The sequence below is a fragment of the Xiphias gladius genome, chromosome 11 (genome assembly GCF_016859285.1).
Source record: "Xiphias gladius isolate SHS-SW01 ecotype Sanya breed wild chromosome 11, ASM1685928v1, whole genome shotgun sequence".
Lineage (NCBI taxonomy): Eukaryota > Metazoa > Chordata > Actinopteri > Istiophoriformes > Xiphiidae > Xiphias > Xiphias gladius.
This window is the reverse complement of record NC_053410.1, coordinates 24757940-24781044: the sequence shown is the minus strand read 5'-3', so window position 1 is coordinate 24781044 and position 23105 is coordinate 24757940. Positions and strand designations below refer to the sequence as shown.

The window sequence follows — 23105 nt, the reverse complement described above, 5'->3', positions numbered from 1 at the left end:
AAATATACTGCACCATTTTGTTTCCCGAACAAAGGGCTGACGCAAAGAAAAACACAACTCTGCCAGAAATACAATATATGTACAGTACCTGGAGACAAATAAAACCACAATCTATGATGAATGAAGCGGGAGTCTAATGAAGAGGCTCAGATAGAGCATCGCTGACCCTCACATGACCTGCACATGAAAAGAGAAGCAGTCGGCAGAATGACTACAAAGCATAGTACCTGCCGCTTTGAAGTGACATGGAAAATTCGCCATCTGGCATAAGCATCACATTTTCACTTTGACAATCCTCGAATTCTCACACTTATCCCATATTGTCGCATCTGCAACACAAAACAGGCCCGCTGCTGTAATTCCTGGGTATACAGTCATACGTCCTAGCTTTGTGTGCTTGAACAGTGAGCACACAAAGTAGTGTTTTGTGGGTGTGCGTTTTTAATTACTGAATGTCATGTAAGTAAGCCTCAACTTAGAAAGGAGTGGAATTGTTGGGTGTGAGCTACCCTATGACAACTGGGGGGGGTCCCATGAAAACCAACATATGCCAAACAATGTATGCCAAAACTAAATAAATAAAAAGTCAGAAATACGAGGACCTTTCTTGAAATTATCTGTTGGCTAAACATATGAAGTCCAAATGTAGACTGCAGAGGCATCTTATTTAAAATGTATTTATATGAAAAGTGATTTAGGGCTTGTTTTGATTTAGTTATTTGGTTTGGTTATTTGACTTAAAAGGCTTTTTCATGTAGAAGAGAGGAAGGCCCTGGAGGAAAATGTACTGTATTATTTGCCTCAATGATACTTTGGCAGCAGTTCAGTAAGGAAGATCTCTTCCCTCACATTCTGCCTCGCTCCTCTATGGGTTAACATTGGCGATACACTACTGATCTATTTCTCTCCATCACTTATGTTGTCACCATGTCTGTCCGCTGATCTTTCAGCACCCGTTCCTTGAGCCAGTCAATCACAGAAACCCCATTCTTTAAATATCATTGCAATTCCGATCTACTATTGCGCAACTCCACTCCTCCCCATCACCACTTCATGATGTCCAGTGTCACTCGTCCAAGTTAGACTCCATGGAGTCTAACTACCAAAACCGTCTGTTGCTCACCTAATAAGTTTTCTCATTCACATTCATTTGATTATATTACATAAAATATACTGTAGCAACTACTATGTGCTTGTGCAGCAATTTGGCAGCAATTCTCATTGCTGGAATATAAATGAACAGGACCTGCTTTGCTGTAAATACCACATATTTCTGTAAATGGTATAATTCACAGAGGTGATAAATACAAAATAATTAGATTTTGGATCCTAGATGTCAGTTAAGGTGTCTGAGACACTTCATAAGGACAATTGCCTATTTTCCTACTTCCACAACATCCAGAGGAAACTCTGGCAGTCTACTCCATATCATCAAGTGTCCTGCTTTTGAAAATACAGTTTAGGGGTTCTGTCCACACAAGTAGTAAGTTTTAGTCGTAAGTTTCTGAGTGTTCGCAGTCCACACTGAAGTAAAAACACAACAGAAAAACAGCTCCTCAGTTTCTAAACAACAAGATGCTGCATTACAGCTATCTTCTGGTGAGAAGTAATGTTGGATGTATACTTTGACAGAAAATGGCCTCAAAACTCCACTTCCTTATAGGAGTTCATAGCTCTTATATATGTCATCTCCAACTCTGCAATTACTTATTTGTACTTCACTGTAATTTCACTCATAATTCAGGAGTTCTGTTTCAGTTGTCAGACTATTCCTCAATATAATTTTGTGATTTGAGTCTCTGCTAAACAAGGCTAACATTATTTTTTGTCTGCTGCGAGACCTTTGATAAAATCAGTTTTATACTGGCGCATCGATCTAATGACATTAGCTGCAATACACTCACAGAGCAATTACACAGAGTTTGAGGTGAAAGCAAGCTGGCTCCATGCTGCTTCATAAAGTCCTTGTCAACGTCTGTAAAGATTGCCAATCCTTCTTTAACGTTTCTGAAAAGCTCAGATTTCTATGTCAACATGTGACCAGCAGAGACCATTTTTTGAAAAGGTCAGTTTTCAGTTACAGAAAACTCTGCTTAGTGCAGACTGATGCCCAGAATGTTAGAATTAGCACGGACATAGACATGTTTTTCTCTGCCCCCAGTTCCGGTTAGAGTATAAACTCAGGTTCGTAAGTGTGTGTGATATTCACACCTCAGTGCGTCTAAATATGGCTTGGAGTAGGGTTGAATCCAGCAGCGCTGTCAAAAAAAAATCCACCAGGGCATGTGCTTCAGTAGCAAACTACAAATGTTATTATTAAAAGAATTGATTGGATTTATGTTCATGAAATGATTATTCATGTTTACTGGACATGACTCAAAGAAGATTCTGTTGAATGGAATGAACATATGTTGGACCCGCGAGAACAAGATATTTCAAAACACTCTTTCAGACATAACTAACTTTTGTGCATGCTCCATGTTCGCATATGTGGCTGCCATTTCTAAACCGAGTCTAAATTTGTAAGGAGCCGGAGACACCACTTGAAGACACCAGTGAGTGAGATTAGCTGTTAGGAAAATATGGTTTTGGTGTTTACAGTGCACGCAGCTTGTCCTCTCTGCTCTCTGTGTCGTTGTTCAACGGTTTGACAAAAGGTGGGGCTCAGCTCCTCCACACGCAGAGCAGCGATGTTCATAGCAGTTTTTTTCAGTGTTCCGACTAACTAAGATCAGTTCATTCAAAAGATTTGTTCAAAAGATTTGTTCACCGATTCGTTCAGTGCCTGACTGGAGCTCCGAATGCACACTGAAATGAAATATGACCAAACGGTGTATATTCATCATGATCCCCAGCTTCCAGAGCCAGAAGTGCTGTTGCTCTGACAAACACACACCAAATTCTTGATTATTTTAAAAGTTTTGTCTCTGAATATCACTGGTTTAAATTACTTTCAAGTCTTTTCAACTGAGCCACAGTTTGGCAATGCTCTTGAACTCGCTGGGCCCGATTACAGCAGTTTGAGTTCACATTCACTGTGTAGAAGTTCAATGAACACATCGCTGAACATCAACCGTTCCCCCACAGTGAAAAGTATCTGAGACAATCTTCAGCCAGAAGAGCTTAAGAGAAAAAAATCAGTCCCAGTTCAGTAGGCTACTCGATTCGCATTAGCACTTATAAAGTAAAAAAAAATGTTTTTTTTTTTGAAGCTTCAAAATGTTTTTTTTTGATTGGACCTGACACTGATATTTATTTCAGTGACCTGACTGATATTATTTTCACATTTACTTAGCTATTCATTCAGCAGTAATGTCAAGTTTGCTATGTGCAGTTTAATGGTGATAAACCAATATTGGCTTTCACTTTAACATTTCCTCCTGAATTTATTGTATATTGTTGTGATTTTGTTCTGATTTCATGGACTCATTAATGAGTTCATGTACAATATCCAATATATCTCTGCTGTCTACAATTTTCCTGCGATAAACTGGTACTTGCGATGCGAAACTGGGGCAACTGGCAAACAAATTAAGATATATCATGGTGCTCACCTCTCAGATTTGTATTGACTTTAAAGGGATTTTTTTGATAAATGTGAGGTTACAGTTCTCTAGTAGAGAAACCCTGATGCAGTGTTTCCCATTTTATCCCTACATCATTTACCCATCACTGCGTGGTGGGTAAATGTGCCACACCGTCTAAAGAGTGTGCAGATTTTCACGGAGCCAAAAACTGATTTCCTAATCTATAGACAGAGTGAAATATTTTGGGAAGAGTGAAAACCAGCATATACTTTGCACACTGTGGTACATTGTTGTGTTGGGACACATGGATGAGACAAGGTTTCAAATATTGAACCAGCTTGTTTTTAGTCTTCCTAGCCCAAAGTCAATGTTACTGTCAGTGTTACAATGTATACTATAACTATGTGCAAGAACAATGCAAATTAAAACTTGCTAACAAAGCTGCTGAGGGTTTCTTTCCTCTAATTGTTATAGTAGCAATAAGTAACTGTAGATCAGTCCCAAAAAAGCACCGTTATGTTCTTGGTTGAAAGAAATACTGTCCTGCTGAAAGACTAAGATTCTCTTGTGGTGGCTTCTTTGATTTTGTTCCTTTCTTCTTCACTTTAAGCAACATGCCATGGCTCTGCTAAATAAACTGTATCCACATTTGATATTGCATCAACCGTATTTCACAGTACCTGGTAGTGTTCTTGAGGAGGTATTGTTTTCAACAACAAATCCCTCTCCAACATCTTGGATGTCACTCAGTTCCGCTCTGGGGGCGGTGCCTTTGTAGCCACACTCCCACTGTCCAGTTTCATGCAAAGCTCTTGGTGTAACTAACTGATGCACCTTCACTCTCAGCAGCTGAGGTCTGTAGCTCGTTTATGTCTCTTCTGGCCACGTGTTTTGTCTCTTCTTCCATCATTACTCTCACAGTGAATACAGCAGTTCTCACTGGGATATCCAAGCACTTTTATTTCCTTTTTTTTTTTTTTTTACCATTTTAATTATGAATGCATCTGTATTACTTCTTCACATCACTTACATCCACCCGATGCTCTTACGTCTTCATTTTCCCATCTTTTCTTCATAAAATGATAATTTTTGAATACGTGACCCAGAGCACATTGGTCTCCTGGACATCTTGGACTCTTGATCAGAATGGAAAGAGGTGTCCATCAAAAGACCACTTCCTGAAAAAGCTGTTGGTGTGAGTGAATTTGAAAAAGACTGGTTAACATCCATGTAAAAATCATGCATATATCCTGAAGTATTTGTCTCTATCCCAGACACATTTTGTGTTTTTCCACCAAACCAAGTACTATTTGTTAATTTTTCTTAAGTTTTCTATCCCACACATTTGTGTGGATGGAGCAGTAAGACTTTTAACTTGGTAATATACATGCAGTGTTTTCACAATGGATATTTAACAGCTTGAGCAGTAACACACCCTTTCACCTCTTGTATGTTTCCACAAGAGCGTTAAAGTGAGTGGTGCAGTCACGTTTGAACCTTTTATGAAGGTTACAATATTCCATTTTTGTTGAAACAGGTTGAAAGAGGTGTTTCCAATATTTTGTTCAACCAATTTTTCTATAGAGGATTGACCAAATATTAACACTCTCAGTATAAAGTAATTCAACTGCAACACAAACTACATCCTCCATCATGATCATTCACTTGAATCAACACCTTTCTAAAACAAAAACTGAACATTACAACGTTCAAGAATGTAGAATTTATGACAGGCTGCTGGATTAGACTGCACTAGTTTTAGCTATGTGTGCCTGTGAGTTCATTTCATGCACTGAAAAGGATATTGAGTATCTTGGCAGGTATCTATTGTTAATGCCAGAAAACAAATTAAATATAAAATTGTTTTTGTAAGTTAGTGGACCTTCGGTAATTTAATCGGAACAAATGCTTTTTAGTACTAGCAATGAAAGCAGCATTAAATGAAAAACAACAAGACTGGTATTAGAAAAGCTATCAAAAATTCTATTAGTTCATTCAACTAGACTTATATTATAAAACAGATAAAACCTCTACTGGTTCAGGCAGCAAGGTTGGGTTTTGTTTTACTAAACAGTCTGACTAATGTTCATTAAATGACAATGCATATAACTGAACTAACTAAATAAAAACAATTTCATTTAACAGAAACCAAATCAATTGTATTTAAGTATTAAAATTAAGAGTCTCAGTCAAATGTATTTGCTGTTCAAATAACATAATCAAGACAGTAGGAATGTTAGCATCATTAAATTGCATTCATCCGATAATTTAATTTTTTTTGAATGTGTTAAATATGCACAGTGAAATCCATCTTACACTTTTGGTGAGGGTGCAACCATCCCCACTACCCTGTCCACCCAACCTGGCAACGCACAAGTGTCAGCCACATCACCAAGCCCTCAACCTGGCAACACATAGGTGTGATCCTCACTACAAGGTCTATAAATTATTCAGGTCAGACGGTGATGATAAACCCGTCAAATTTCCTTTCTTGTCAGGAATGCTTGATGTTGAGCAGGCGGCAGCAGACTGGAACTCTCTGCAGGCATGAGGGTTTATTTCACCCAATTATAATTCAACCTTACGACTTCAGGTGATCACCTGGAAAAACAGGAATAAAGTAAGGAAATAAGCAGGCCACAGAGTTAATGTAAACACGCAGAGAAGAACGTTTGTAATAGGTTCCAGAAAAAAGAGTATTCCCAGTGAAGGATACGGATCATGTCACATCCAAATGAAGGCAAAGACGGCTGAAACAGCTTAACTAGATTTACCGACACTTTTCTTGACCCCATTTGACTAATTTTCACAGACATGAAGCTTGTCTCATTCTTCCACATAAGTGTGCACTGATCTATAGAACCATTTTTTTTTCTGCTGAAAAACATGTTAGCTGTTTCCCAGATTCAAACAACATACTAGTTCGAAGCAGGTTGTTAATATCTACTGTGTCCACACTGGAAAAGTGCCAAAAAATATACTCATTACCCAAGCATGTTTTGATATCCGTGTGTACCATATATCCAACCACTATTGTCCCACAGTGCAGCGCACAAAGGAGATGGAGGAGCTTAGATGTTATAAAAATGGGAAACTTGAAATTGAACATTTTTTTGACCGTGGAAACAGCAATTCAACAAAACTCAACTCAAGCTTGTTTCAAAACTTTTGACTGGATCACACAGTCTTAATGGAGACAGTTGGGACTGCTTTGCTGAACCATTGGAAAAACATTTTGCTTTCTCTTGTGTTAAGTTTAATTTGCAGTGGCATTCCAAAGTCACAGTTTGATTGATGTCTGTTGCATGTATTGCACCATAGTCTGTTAGTTAGTTTAACATTCTTTTCAAATATTAAAGTACATTGACCTCTTTTTGGTCAATTGCAATGCTGCAATTTGTAGTTTGGTAGTACAACACTGTGCTAAATAAGGTGATGGCACATTTTTACAGCACTGACTTCTCCATTTCCAAACAAAGTGAATTACAGTTTCTATTGCTGACTGTGCTTATTTAGAAGGCAAAGTTGAAAAAAAGTGAAATTTTCACTCTGAGGAGACACGTTTTTTTATTTATTTTTTATTTGTTACACGTACTGACTTTGATTCAAGTCAGTGGGAGACAGGCCAGAAGTGTAGTGTGACTGTACCTTAAGCCATCATGTTTAAACACACAAAGAAGACACAGAGAAGAGCAGGGGCTATCTGACTGGTCCCTACATCTATGATCCAGCCATGTCTTGCATTGCCCTCTCAGAGACAAATTACTAATTGTGCGGTCAGTGTTGAGGCCCAATCACACAAGCCTCAACATGAAAGCTGGCTACTGGTTTTAATGTTGTGGCTGATCAGTGTAAGTTGAAGGTACTTGCGCTTTACATGATTGTTTCCAGTTTGGCCAACTTTATACTCCTGCTTCGCAACAACAAAGAGGGAAACAACGAACGAAATATTGTACTTTTTAGTCCACATAATTTATATGACAGCATTTGTTAGTATTTTCTTCTTAAAAATAACCCTTTTCATACCGAGGAAATTATGCGCTTATAAAATATTACATACTACTATGGATTACGCTGCCCAACAGTATATACAATAGTTAAAACTAGCTCCAACTCGACCAACTACAAAAGTAAAATGCCATTTTCACATTACTCTATCAGTCATAATAATTCAATAATATAATATACAGTGGCAAAGAAAAATAAGTTTAACCTTTTAGAATTACCTGCATTTATGTATAAATTTGTCTTAAAAGACGTCAGATCTTCATCTAATTTATAGTTATAACAATAATACTCAAATCATTGTCTTATTCTTGTACGTATTGAATACATCATTCAAATACTTACAATGTAGTTGGAAAAATTTATGTGAACCCCCTCGGCTAATGTCATCAACAAAAGCTAAAAGGAGTCAGTGGTTAGGAAAGATGGAGTTCAGTCAGTGAGACACGATTGGAGGTGTGGGTTAGAAACACTCAATCTCTCCGAGTTTGCTATTCAAAAGAAACATCTGCTGATGTGAGAAGACTTACAATCAAGAATCGTTGATTTGCATAAATCCAGAAAGGGTTACAAAGTCATCTCAAACAGTTTTGCAGTAAACACCACCGATTACTTTACATGAAAGACTGTAACCCCTGTAGTCTGCAAGATGTGCACTGATACAAATCTGTAGCTATTTTAGGTAGGAATACAGTAAATCCCCCCCGCCCGGAGGTGGGTACGCGCCGTATACCTGCATATATGCACCACTGCACCTGTGCCTCGCCAGTTTCAGTAGTTCCTCAACTAGCCCTGCCAGCAGTTACCATGTCACGAAGCTTCAAGCACCTATTTCAAAAAGACACATTGATGAAATTTCAAATTAATTTAATTTGAACAACATATTTACCTTTTGCAGCGGCACTTTTTTTCATTCATCAGTAATGTTGGGGTTCTGAAGAAGTGACAAAATGACAAAATTTAAATCGTAACATATCACCAGCACTTTCATCTTACCTTATCTCACTTTTATCCTAGCAGATCTCTGGGATTTTGCTGCACAAAAAAAACACAGTATTTCAGTTATTTTCTGCAGTTGTTTTTCATGTTTTTGATCTCTTTTCAACAGCACCTTGTTTATGTCTCTGCTGCCACATTTTACAACACACACACACACACACACACACACACACACACACACACACACACACACACACACACACACACACACAGACGCACCCTGCCAGACTTTTATCCACTATTTTTCAATTCATATCAATTTGCTCCTCATATTTTACTGATATTTCACTTTCCTACTGAGTATCATTGGAATATGAATATCTGTGGCCATCTTCTAGTAAAAATTACTCAAAAGAATTTGGGTATCAGTTAGGAAATAAAAACTTGGTGACAAGAGATGACAAGAGGTGACATGCGTATGCCTGTGAATGAGCACTGAGTTGTTTGGAGATGTCTCGCGTTTCCTGGTACGTGTGTGTTGATGTTAAAACCTCATACGCACATTGCTGAGCACGTGGCTGCTTGCCTGTGTGTGTGTGTGTGTGTGTATGTGTGTGTGTTTGTGTGTGTCTCGTACGCAGCCGGTCACAGGTGAGTGTCATGTGTGATGATCATTATTGCCATACACCTGCTCCGCTCCCGCAATTAACTTTGCCGATGCAAATGAGCCTTATTGCATCACCGAGGCTTAGCCTCCTCCCCAACAGACTTGACGATGTTCATCTGCTGGATCTAATTAATGTAATGAGAGAGGGAGGGAGAGATGAAAGGATGTATGGAGGAGTGGAGGAGAAAAAGAGAGACAGAGGGAGAGTGGGAGAAAGGCAGAACACTGAAAGAAGTTGGCACAAGAATAGAAAACGAAGCGAAATGGGAGAAAGAGGTGGTTTATTTGTGTGTGTAGGCTGGTTTTACTATATTCTTGGGGTCTGAAAACCGGGAGCCCACTATACTTGCGGGGTCCGACAGCTTTGTGGGGACCAAAATGCCGGACCCCACACATTTAAATGCCTGCCTGAGGGTTAAGACTTGGTTTAAGGGTTAAGGTTAAAACTAGGTGTGGGTTAGGTCAGGGTAAAACTTGGGGTTAAGCACGTAGTTGCGATGGTTAAGGTTAGGGTAAGGGGCAAAGGTAAGTTCAATGACTGCTGCCCGCAAATATAGTAAAACAAGGATGTGTGTGTGTGTCTCTGGGTATGGTTAAGTTAAGGTTAGGGTTAGGCATGAATTAGTTACGGTTAACGTTAGGATTTGGGTCTGGGTTAGGCTGTCCACAATGAATGGAAGCCAATGCAATGTCCTACCAAGGATAGCTGCACAAACGTTGTGTGTGTGAGTGTGAGTGAAATGATGAAGTGTTGGAAGAAAGAAAGGAGGAGAGAGAGGAAGGGAGGAGACAGCAGGTGTTCTGACAAGGACAAAAGCCGTCTCTCACACACTCACACACACACACACACACACACACACACACACACACACACACACACACACACACACACACTGACACACACAACAGAGTAAAATAAAATTATACACATGAACATACAAAGACACACAAATGTATAGTTTCCCTCCTTCACACACCTCTACAAACACTCAATTACACACATGCTGAGACCCACATTGATAGGTGCACCTTCCACACTACACTGGTATGACAAACACAACTGAATGTTCCACATCCTCATCATGCAAATAACTTCCTTTCTCACATATCATGCATTTTTAAGGCTAATATACGGTTTCCGCATACCCTCGGACGTACGTGGACAGGCAGGCATCTCTGTACATACTGCAATTGGGGGTACGTGTACGGGGACATGTTCCACACATGACATGACATGACCTCTGACAGCAAGAATAAGAGCTTGTTTGTTTGATGTATTCGTCTGAACAGCAAGAAAAAGTCAAATAAAAGAAAACTGTGTGAAACTTCTTCACGAGAATCACCAACACTGCCATCCTTAGGGGCCTCATTAAATATACAGGAGCTACTCCTGTATATTTCTGGAACAATTTCAGGTAGACAGCAACTACGCAGTGATTTTTAGCTGTGTCTAGTCTTACTACTAGTGCCTTCTGCTTTCACTTACTATAAAGAAAATGGACGCTGCTGAATGTCCTATGAGAAAAAAAAAAAGATTTACCCACATACCATTTCAAATGATTCTGAATCCATATCTGCTAGAAATGTTCTCATTTCAGATAAAGTTGCCTGAACTCCTGTCATTACACACAATATCATGCCATATTGTGTTCTTAGGTGTTACTATGAAACACTACAGCATATGATCCACCAGGTGGTGTTCTCAGCACTTATTGAGTAAATAGGACCAATCTTCAAAAGCTGCTGTAGTCATTGAGCACATCACTGAGCAGGTGACGTGTATTTATGTGAAAAGACAATACAGATATTTCACACGTACTATTTTTCATTGTTTCTTTGTCTCAGTTGTCCTCTCCCTGTTTCTCCTCTAACCCTCTTTCTCATCATTTTGTCAACCTCTGCTGGGTTTAATCTGACTAGCTGCTGGGTTGACTGATTGACCAGCGAATGAGCTGTTTATTGGATGCAAGGGAAACAAATTGCAGTTTGACGTGTATCCCGAGTCGTCTAATGAGAGCCAGGATGAAGTATATCACTCTCTGCCTCTGCTCTCCTCCTCTGTCAGCATGGGCTGAACCTAAAACAAGGTTTGGACCTCTGCAAGGGCAATCTCAATCACTCTGCTGCACAAAGTACAAGCACAAGATCGTGTGTGCGCGTGTGAGTGTGTGTGTGTGTGTGTGTGTGTGTGTGTGTGTGTGTGTGTGTGTTCGTGTGTGTATACTGCATCTGCTCAGTACTCAAAATCATACATGGATGGAACACTGATTCATCAAGTAATAGGCTTTAGCTTATTTTTTTTTCTTCAACAGAATAGAACTTAATCATTTAACAGCACTTAACTACTCTGAACAATGAACACACATACAGTATATTGCTTTAAGTGTGCAGTGATTTCTCATCGGTGATATCATTTTATTACTTAGAACATGTACATCAGACACCCAGGCATCACTGATATAGTGAAGATTTCTTCCTCATAACAGTTATGGTATGGTACAAAAAATGTAGCCCATATGCTGTTGTAAAGGCTTTTCCACTGTCACAGAGATGACACTGTATTGAATGACCAAATGAGATGGACAGAAAATACTTGCAATTCTTTGAGTCTTCTTGCCTATCTACTTGAACAGCACACATTTTCAGCAATTACAAGACATTAGCTACTGTAATCTGTATCATTTGCGTAAATAACAAAATATGTTGCGCTAATTTTCGCTCCAAACTCTAGGTGTTAAACTGTCTGAGTAAGCCAAGGTAATTTGGTGTGCATGGGTCCATGTCCAACTTCTGACAGAAAATAAAAATGAAAGTAGTATTTATTTTAAAGGGCCAGCTAACTCAAATTATCAAAGAAAAGAAAAACATATATTTCTCATATTAAGCAGGACACAGCAGAACAATGAAATATGATCATTTTTTAAATGTGTTAGCAAACAGTTGGAGTCATTTTTCTGGTAACCCGTTGGATTTCTCCTTTCAGCTCTGTTTTGGTGTCTGTTATCTGGCTCTTTAGCCGCTAAATGCGCCACCATGTTCACCAGCTAGTTGCTAACTTTATCCTTCTGCTCTTTGGGGCTGACAGGTAGCGTACAGTGGGTTTATCTGAGCTTTTTCACTAAAAACATCTGCCTTCTACTGCTTAAAAATTAGATTGGTGACACTGAACCAAAACAGTAAAGTTGTGGGCCATAAAACCAAAAAAAATGAACTGAAAGATGCTAAAAGACAGTAAAGCTGAGGGAAACTGAAGTGTCAGGCAATTTTTCTCTGTGGGTTTGTTACTATCAGAGACTCCTTTCACATTGCAAGCAATCATTTAATCCATTTTTAATAGACAAGTATTTATTAATGCAGCCTTAAGCTTTGGACTTACTTGCTTTTAACTACACATTTGTGTCAATGATGGTCACCCCATGTAACCTGCAATCATTTGGAACATTTGTTATATGCATCCTCAGAAATTAATGCCACTTCTCTGCAAGATATAATAACAACAACAATGGCAGAAAGTTTTCAAGAGAAAAGAATCTATGATGATGCTGCTGCAGTATTTTCTGCATTCTCAACATTAACAACAGAGTAACCTCTACCACTAAGTACTATATATATAAATACTACTCTGTTTGGTTGTTCTGACATTGTGCAAAATCAGACATTCTAAAGGAAGATACTTCAATGTTGGGATGATTGGCCCTTGATCTTTCCCTACTGGGTATACTTTTTAATTTTTCACGTACACATAAAGTACGTGAGTACGTAAGTATATGAACAATATATACATATATTATATTATATATATATAATATATATATATATAAACAATGCTAATTGCATCGCAGCTGCTTGTCTATGCATGTGCTAAGTTAAAAAAAGAGTTTGTTTAGTCGTGTCCAGTCCTGCTGCTTTCTGCCAAAGAAATAGCCCCTATGAAAACTGTTGACACCAAACACCGATCACCCACAAAATTAAAACAAGTTACCGGTTATAATGTTGTGGCTGAATCTTGTATTCTGTGGCTTAACCAGACTTAAAGGGACAATCTCTCTGGAAAGTGATTTGGCCGTTGAATTTTATAGACATTTATTTTCTTTTTTATTTGGGTGCATACAATTCTTTAAAAAGGCACCTGCATTGCCTAAATTGATTACTTTTATTTTACAGCACAACTTTGGTGTATCACATGACCATTATAATCAGGTATATTTGTATGTAGTCTTCACCAAATTTAACACAGTTGCGGGTCTCAAATTGAGCCCTTTTACAATTACATTTAGCATATACACATTATTCCCCCAAATTACTTACATACAATATTTCAATACAAAACATCTGACAACCAAGCATCAGTTAGTATATACAGTTAGCGAATAGATGCAATATATCCATCTTTGCTCAGATACATATTACTCAAAAAGTTTGGGGCACATAGTTATGTTTTGTATACAGTGCATTCAGAAAGTATTCAGACCCCTTCACTTTTTCACATTTTGTTATGTTGGAGCCTTGTGCTCTAATCGTTTAAATTAATTTTTTCCCTCGTCAAAGTACATTCAACACCCCAATGACAAAGCGATAACATCTGTCTAAAGAAGGTCTCACAGCTTACAATACAAATTAGAGCTACAACCAAGCCATGAGGTCGAAGGAACTGACCGCAGAGCTCAGAGACAGAATTGTGTCGAGGCACAGATCAGGGGAAGGCTATAAATCTGTTGCATTGAAGGTTCTGAAGAGCACAGTGGCCCCCATAAAGTTTGAGCCAACCAGGACTCTTCCTAGAGCTGGCCACATGGCCAAAGAGAGCAATCAGAGGAGAAAGGCGTTGGGAGGAGAAGCAACCAAGAACCAGATGGTTACTGTAGCTGAGCTGCAGAGATCCTACGTGGAAATGGGAGAAACTTCCAGAAGGACAACCATTACTGCATCACTCCAGCAATCTGGGCTTCATCGCAGGGCGGCCAGGCGGAAGCCTCTCCTCAGTGAAGGACACATTAAAACCTGCTTGGAGATTGCAAAAAAAACACCTAAAGGACTCTCAGACTGTGAGAAACAAGCTTGTCTGGTCTGTTGAAACCAAGATTGATCTGTTTGGCCTCAATTCTAAGCGTCATGCTCATCATCTGCCCAATACCAACCCAACGGTGAAGCATGGTGGTGGCAGCATCATGCTGCGAGGGTGTTTTTAAGAGGCAGGGACAGGTAGACTGGTCAGGGTTGAGGGAAAGCTGCACGGAGCCAGGTACAGCGGTATCCTTAATGAAAACCTGGTCCAGGGCTCTCAGGACCTCAGACTGGGCCGAAGGTTCACCGTCCAACAGGACAATGAACCCAAGGTTAAGACAACGCAAGAGTGGCTTAGGGACAAATTCTGTTAATGTCCTTAAGTGGCCCAGCCAGAGCTTTGACTTGAACCCAATCGCATATCCCTGGAGAGACCTGAAAATGGCTGTCCGCCGCCAGTCCCCATCAAACCTGAAAGACCTTGAGAGGATCTGCAGAGAAGAATGACAGAAAATCCCAAAATGCAGGGAATTCTTGGGTTTGATGCTTGTTGCGTCAAACCCAAGAAGTCTCGACTGTAAATATATATATTAAAAAATAATTATATATATATATATGTATGTGTGTATATATACGTATCTATGTATGTATATGTATATATATACATACACGTATCCATATGGCCACACACATGTCAATGTGATAGTTCAGTTTTCCTTTTAAATAAATTAGCAAACATTTTCTAAAGGTCTGTTTTTTGCTTTGCCATTATGGGGTATTAAATGTAGAATGATGGGAGAAAAAGTGAATTCAGACAATTTTAGCATAAGGCTGTAACAAAATGTGAAAAATGCAAAGGAGTCTGAATTATTTGTGAATTTACTGTAAGTAGGAAAAACAGTTCTACACAAAGGAGAGCTTTACAATCACTACACCGCTATTCAACAATGTAGTGTAGAATTAAAGTTCCAGAAGTTAAGAATAACTAATGCGTGCGTAAAAAAAATTTGGGTGGAGGCATAAATCTCAGAGATGCATATCACAACACCCAAACATATACAATTCTGTACAAGGCTAGATACCATTAAAGGTAAGTGAGAATTTTTTTTTTTTTTCATTTCCCACTGAATCCATATTCACCAAACAGTAACGTAACGTTAGCAGTAAAGATTTGGTATTCATGAGGCGTGCCGCAGGATTGCAGCACACTCATAAAAGCTCAGCCTGAGTCCATCGCCAAACAAACGGGAGCTGCATTTTTTTCTGATTTATTAAAGGAGCTCTCCCTTCTTGTTCTCACCCCCCCCCTCTTAATCTTTCATTATAATCTTTTCTCTCTCTCTCTCCCTCCCCTCCTCTCCCTCTGTGTTAAAGTGTGAGGGCAGCACACATCCGCTTTTCGGCGTGTGTGCTGCTGTCATTGTGTGCTTGAGTGCAAACATGACGAGTGTGTGCCTCTGCGAGGATGTCACATGACGTCCTTAATAACAATCTGTCTGTGATCTCACATTTCACCCCTTAGCCTCTCCTGTTGATGAAGCATGATGCTTTCCTTTTGTTGCCTTTAATGGAGGCTTAGCGTCTCTACTCACAGATCAATATGACTTTATGAAATATTTGCTACGTGGCTGATTTCTCTCTCGCTTTCTTTTTTTTGGTTTTTGTTTATTTTTAACAGGGCCTACACTTGCTCATTAGCATGCCGTCTTTATAAGCCAGGGCCACCAGTGCCTACTTCTGGTCACGTGCGTGTCCATGTGTGCATGCATGCATGTGTGTGTGAACATGAAGTGTGTACTTTAGGTGTTTTGTGTGTAAGTGGTGGTGTAATTAATCTGCTGGCCCTCAGCTCTGATTAAGCTCAGATTCTTCCACACAGCTGAACACTCTCCACCTCCCGTCCTTTTGGCTTCTTCTCAAAACACTGCGAAATACACAGACTAATATGATGATTTATGTTTCTGTGTGACATGGAATTCAAAGACTGATAAAAGAAACAAGAGAAGAAGCAAGAATTTTTTTAATTCTCTAATATGATATTCCCAAAATGTTCTCTGTTTAATGGCTGAAGGTCAACACTTTTCTCAAAATCATGTCAGTAGGAAAAAGTGTAACTAAATTATTTCATTGCCCCAATCAGCTGATATAAATATATGTATACAAATATATGTGTATAAAATTAGCTACAGCACCCGGAAGAAGGGGAAGCAATTCCCACATGCATACTCCAAAAAACAAAATTAATATAATTCCCCTATTTCATGGGTGTTGCCCTTTAGGTAATATGAGAAGTCAATAAGCGCTATTGTACAGTTCTAATAAAAAGCTGCTTTATGTGTGTGTAAGTGCACTCACAAACACACACACACACACGCGCGCGCGCGCTCTTCTCTTCCCTTGACGTAATCTGCAATAATTGTAGCTGTAATAATCTAGCAAACAGAGTAAAAGGTCAAGTCTGGGAGGTTAATATGGGAGGAATGAGGAGGAAAAAAGAGAAGAAACAACAGGAGAGTGATTGAGAATGAGAGAAGAGGTAAACAAAGATGATGAGCATCTAACCTGTAATCCTCTGGAAAACAGAGGAGAAAATTCAGCGTACCACCGCCTTTGCTATCTTTCACCACTAGTCTCTGCTGTTGCATCAAGGATGAATGATCCCTTTTCGTCATTGGTTTGGACACTGCACAGTTTCCTCCCTCTCCTGTTTGTTTCTATCTTTCTTGAAAGCCCAAGGTCTCCCAGGCAGCGTTGAATTCCTGTCTAACTACACGTACAGCGGTGTTACAGCCTGTGCTGAGAGTTGTATTATTCCATGGCAGAGGAAAGAGTACGTTGTTTCACAACAATGAGCTCCACTAACCATGTTTCCTATGGAGAACGATGGTGACACAATACTTAAAGCATTACGTGGAGCATTATCATTATAGAGTATTACATAATGTTTCTAGTGCGTTCATTATATTGTCATAGTGGGTCTAATAAGCAGGAGTGAATTGGAGGGTAAAAGCACCTTTACTCATTTTAGTCACTCTTTTACAATTGCTATGTAAGATTTATTATCAAATCAATCTCTATTGCGTGTTGTTGAATTTGCAAAACCACACACAAAATGAGTTGATGCAGTTAAGGTCAGGTCTCCTTGTTGGACGCTGAACATTGTGGGAAGCCTTGCTTTTGCAGTGTTAAATAACAACACAGTAACACCTTTCTGAAAATGCATTGTACTAATAACTAACACTTTATTTTAATTCCCCCTTTTATAAGCAGTATATAAAGAGTTAACAAATGTTTTAATGTCACATTATAAGACACCATAATGTAGTTGTAAGGCAGAAATGAGGAAATATTTTACTATTTTAACTTCTCCTGTGAAGCACCCACAACCGGTGTATAAAAAGATCATGAATGATTGACACAGTAACAATTTATGTACATCTGAATTATGAAGTACTTATGTATTAATTAATACTAATTATGTTTTATATATTTATTAATTAAATATTTGTTATTTATAAAGACTTTGTCACTATCTGTAACAACTGAGCAAACTCCATGTGCTAATGAAGGCCATGAAATAAAGCTGAAAGATGTGGAAGAAATCTACTCAATTGAAGTTGTTAATAATAATAATTCATTTTTTACAGTCTCCAAGGTCATGAATGAACTTTCATGCTCAACATGTCTTCATGAGTTTTGCACACATTTATAAACAGTTTTAAACCTGCTTCATTGTCGCCATCAACTTAACTGGATGTTTGCTTGCAAACTGAATACGAGCCTGGCGATACCCGATGTGAGCTAAATGTCCACAGGGACCACCTGCTATTTCACAAAAACAATAGGGAACATACACAGCTACCTTTTAGAAATTCCACTTTGTGTAAGATTTTTTACACATTTTGGAAGGATGGGGTGATCTTGCTCTAAGGGCAGATCCACCATTCACAATTTATCTGCTTTTTTGAAGCTGGAGTCTGTCATGCATATGGCGTCCTCTTCCTGCTGAACTAACAGCATTTGGATGTCACAGATGCGTGATGCAATCCATTTCACCCCGGTTATCATTTGGAACTAACATCAGAGTAGGAAAGGGAAGTTTGGATCACCTGCATCTGCATCTGTATGTTTAATAGTTTAAAGGTTTGGCTAAAGTGGAGAGGCTGAGCTTCTGATTCATGAGCAGGGCACCTGATTGGACCCAATCCTAGTGTAGGATGTGCAGTCACTTGCTTAAGTGTCTCTTGACATTACCTGGCTAATATGCTCTTTTCTTTGATGGGCTTTTCTCATAAACAAGTAACAAACGTCATGAGTTTCATAGAGATCATCTCTTATTTTATAGATAAAAAAACACATTTGAAATTATACATACCACAAAATTTAATATTGTTGTTGGCCAGTGAAAACCACACATCTCCACATTTGGGGATTTTTTTTTTTTTTTTTAATTAAATACTATTTGCGGAAATTTTGCTAGTTCCTCAACAAGTTTGAAAATGTGGGGAAATGGGATTCCACAGTATTATATAATATAGCAAGGGAATAGAGCCAAGAACTTTAATGTTGCTTTTTTAAAAAAATATCTTTTTATTTACTTCGATTATACCCCAGCTGCACTTTCCTGTAAGTTCTCATTTAGACCGTAATGCCCAAAACTTGATGTTGTCTGTTGACCTTTCATATTAGACATGCCTGTAAGAACAGACTGAACTGGGAGGTGAATATCAGTATCCCAGATATCGGTTTTACACAGAAATACACACATTCCTTTTTGCTCCTAAACCCCATCTTTTCAAAGGTGTTCCATGACAGACAGACAGAATCTGAGGAGAGAACTTTATTTCAAAGTAAACTTTATGTGGCTTTGGAAGAAGGAAAAGAGAAAGGGAAAGTCATGCAAGGCAAATATCATACAGCGCTTATTCATCGTGTGACCAAATACTGAGCCCAAGTTGAGACTAATGAAGTCTTTAATTTGGTTATAGTTTATTAATGTCAGAGACACTCTGCCATTAATCATATTATAACGCCCCTGAGTGTGCATGTGCTCGCACTAATGTGTGTATAGCCTGAGTGTGAGCATGTGTGTCTCTTTGTAAGTGTGTTTGAGCATATGCCTGTGTGTTTCTACGTGTGCTTGCATATGTGCACACACATATGTGTGTTTGTTTGCGTGAGAGAGACAAGTGTGCTGGTCTCCACCAGCAATAATATTGCATACATTATAAAGGACCGCCATTATCGCTGTGGGTTACCCCGCAGCCCCCCATTACAAACCCCACAAACCATTTTCATTCCAAACTCATTAATATGCAAACATATTCAAATGAGATTGTAATTAAGCATCTACTGAGTGGGAACCCTTTTCATGATAATTTATGATAAACTCCTTGCCACCTTTGATTGAGATTGATTTTCGGCGCAGGCAAGCCGACCTGAATACAAAGCTACACCTGAGAGACCTGGAGGGAGAATAACACTTTTAAAACAGCAAACTTATTTCATGGCTGATTGTGCTACAATCATCTTGGAGGAGTAACAAAGATCTATTTGAATAATGCATTCCCACTGTGCTGACTATGTGCTCAGCGTAAAAAAAACCTTGAAAACTTGGGCATATCTGTTCTTGGCATCGAGGTGACAAAAAGTAATGTGTGTGAATGTGAGTCTGGGTGAATCTTTTATAATGGAAGATAAACCAAGAATAACTCAGTTTATGCAGTATTTTTATTTTTTTTAATATTTAGCACCTTTTCTGACTGAAAATGATGACTGTTTGAAAATATTATCAGTTTTATATTCATTTAGATGGTCTGTTGTCCTTATAGTGTTTTAATTTAACTATGACTTCATTATTATTCCTTGCATATAAAATTGCATGTAGACATAACAAAATGTTGCTCCAGCACAAAAACTCTTTTATGTGGGAGACATACATCCAGAGTGAATTAGTGGTGAAAGGAGCATACCAATGTTGTAACCTGTTTTAGCTCCTTAAAGGTGTCAGCCAGGTATTTAGTATTGCACTGCAACAAAGTTAGAGGACTCACAAAAGACAGATTAAAAAAGAATGGAAAAAGTCAAAGCGACACTTTGATTTTTACCTTTTAGTGCCAAGGGTCAAGGTCCAAAAACTCTGGATCGTACACTTCCCATAATGCATCTTCTTTCAAACTCCATGTGTCCAGTTAGGGGCCCATGGAATATGGATAATCCCGATGACATGAAAAGCCCACAAGAGCCACAAGAGGCTATATAGACACGACACATAGGTGGAGTGCCTCTTTAACTACAAATCATCACTTTTTTTTGCTCTGCAGTTTTAGGTTTTTGGATGTATTTTTGGTTTCAGGACATACATTTGTTTCCAGTCAGTTCCGTACAACATGAAAATCAATTAGCAGACTCTGGACAGTGTTTGGTCAGTGTTGTGTTACCACAGCAGTAAGTGCAGATTGACTTAAAAAACTTTGCACCCCGTTTCCTCATGACAATACTGTAACTTAAATAATAAAAAAAATAATGCAGACTTGTTCACTGTGACCACTCAAGCAAGTTTCAAGAGTCTGCTAATTGATTTTTCTATTGTAATGGAAACTAACATATGGCTGGAATATTAAAAAAAAAAAAAACTTTTGAGAAAGGAAATCGTACATTTTTTCTCTTACAAATGAAAAGTTGAATCCACAAGCAATAGATCCTTGCAACCTTGCACCATTTCAATGGTTTTGCTGCTATAGCCTTACTTGGTCTGGTATGACCAGTAGCCTATTTTAGCTAATGTTAGCAAACTTTAGATATTTCTTCGTACCTGACAAAACAGTTCATTGACTCAATGACTCTTCTGTACTTACGCTATTGTTACACCATGTTTTAGCAGGACACACATAAGCATTTCAATCAATTTATCACAAAAGTAAGTAAAAAGTGAATGAGGTTGTCTTTAAAGCAATTGACTCAAGAGCATTAGTTTTCTCTCTTGAGTCAGACATTTTGATATGTCACAATTAAGGGACAGGTGTAAATAATAAAATGAATGATGGTCGAATTCCATTAAGCTGGTAAACAGTATAAAGTGTCAAAACTTACTGCAATTGTTTGCTTACCTTTTTACATGACAAACAGGACAAACATCTGTCTTATAATCTGATTTGTAGCCTTCCTCATATTTTTTCCGCTCACTTAATTGCTTCACTTTCACCAATTTTTGTATTTAAAACCAAATATGACCGTCTGTAGAATGCAGCACACCATCTAACATGATGATCCACTTTCCACCTAACTTAAAGTCCTCTCCAGAACTCTGTGCAACCCTCATCGGAATCCTTACCCACCATTTGGGAGACAGTGGTTTGGATGCAGATGGTAATCGCCTAGGTAATTAACACTCTGTGAATACCAGTGAGGGATGAAGCGAGGGAAGGCATTGTTGTTTGAGGAACAACATCAAAGGTAGTTTCCAGCAAATGATAGTTGTGTAATTGCCCTGCAGTACCTGCGAGCAGTATGACCGTAGTCTCCGAGCTAGTTAGGAGACCCAGGTGAGAGAACAGTAGGGCCAGATCTCTTCATACCCTGTAGTCTGCACAACATACACACATCTGCTTAAATTGGAAAGAATCTTTGGGATCAACATCAGAGATTCTTTTGTATTTTCAAAAGTATACTGTTTATTGGGGTCAGAATGATTTAGGGGCAGGACTTGGGATGAAAGAAAAGAAAGCAAAGTGCTGTTTGTTTGTGCAACTACAAACTCTAGTTAGCATAGAGAATGAATCAATAAATTCTTCTCTGCCAGCAGTGTTCCTTTGTTGTTGTTGCTTTTTTTTCCAAAGGTTTATGTTGGACGCTTAGAGTTGCTGTAAGGAGATAAAATAGGTGAGTCTTGTTAGAGTGAATGGCTCGCAGCCTTTCTCATGTTTGTGAGGCGTATGTGAAGCAGCTTCAGGTGTTCACAGAAACAATGTGGAAAAACATGCAAATTGAATATGGACATGGTTTTGCAGTTTTATATTCATACTACAATTGGGGGTATGCGTACGCAGATTTGTTCTACACATGCGCACGACAAAGTATGATGCCAGCTTTCTGACAGCAAGGAGAAATGCTCCTTTGTTGTATTTTACTGAACAACATTAAAAAGTCAGAAAAAAAGATAGCAGTGTGTGCGGCCACTTAACAAAAATATAGGACCAAGGATGGGAAATAAACAGTACATACATACGATGGACGAAATGAGCATCCAGTGTATTTGTCGGGTGCATGTGCGGTCGGTATGCTTGCAGTGCGGACGGTCCCATATGGAAAAATAATAAAAAACTTGAACATATATGCCCCTACACCAGTGACATTGTGCCATATTTTATATATACTGTACAAATACATTGTAAATACAATGGTAAATACAGGATTGTTTATGTATAACACATCCATGTTACACATATATGTTGTACATGCCGTACATCTCACATAAATGAGAGGAATATATAATAAATCTTTTTTTGTGCATCATGTAAATGTGCTTCCCCTATATGTCACCATTATGGTGGTAGACATACATGTCTATGATGATACATGAAGAAACCATAAATGTCAAGTAAAAATATCAATGTAGTATTTATGTAAATCATATATGGTGCCTTTTTTTAATCTATGTCAATGTGTCTGCTTGTCATGAATGTTCACGTATCTTGGAAACTTGTACATTGCATGTTTAACAAATACATATGTTGTTGTTGTTATATATTGTTTTTGACGTGCATATCAGAAATATTCACATACAATTTTAATATGTAGTTATACTATATACATTAAAATTACATTCCCGCCCAGCACAAGAAACTCGTGGATGTTGTTTTATTGGGCTAAATCAGGTTGGCCAGTCATGGCCATTATTTAGCCCATAAATAGATGTTTTAAATATGTTTGGTCAGTCCATTTCAGTCCACATTTAGTCCAAA

General features: G+C 38.5%; 1 long non-coding RNA gene across 2 annotated transcripts; it reads right to left on the bottom strand.

The window, feature by feature from the left end:
* Positions 1–5772: 5772 nt before the first annotated feature.
* On the bottom strand, positions 5773–9121 carry LOC120796594. Of its 2 annotated transcripts, none has more exons than XR_005708398.1 (4): positions 9034–9121; positions 8529–8567; positions 8266–8360; positions 5773–6128 (listed from the first exon to the last, which is right to left on the bottom strand). It is a non-coding gene; the product is annotated as an uncharacterized LOC120796594 (long non-coding RNA). The 2 variants fall into 2 exon arrangements; XR_005708397.1 differs by lacking the exon at positions 9034–9121 and adding an exon at positions 8751–9027.
* Positions 9122–23105: the final 13984 nt, after the last annotated feature.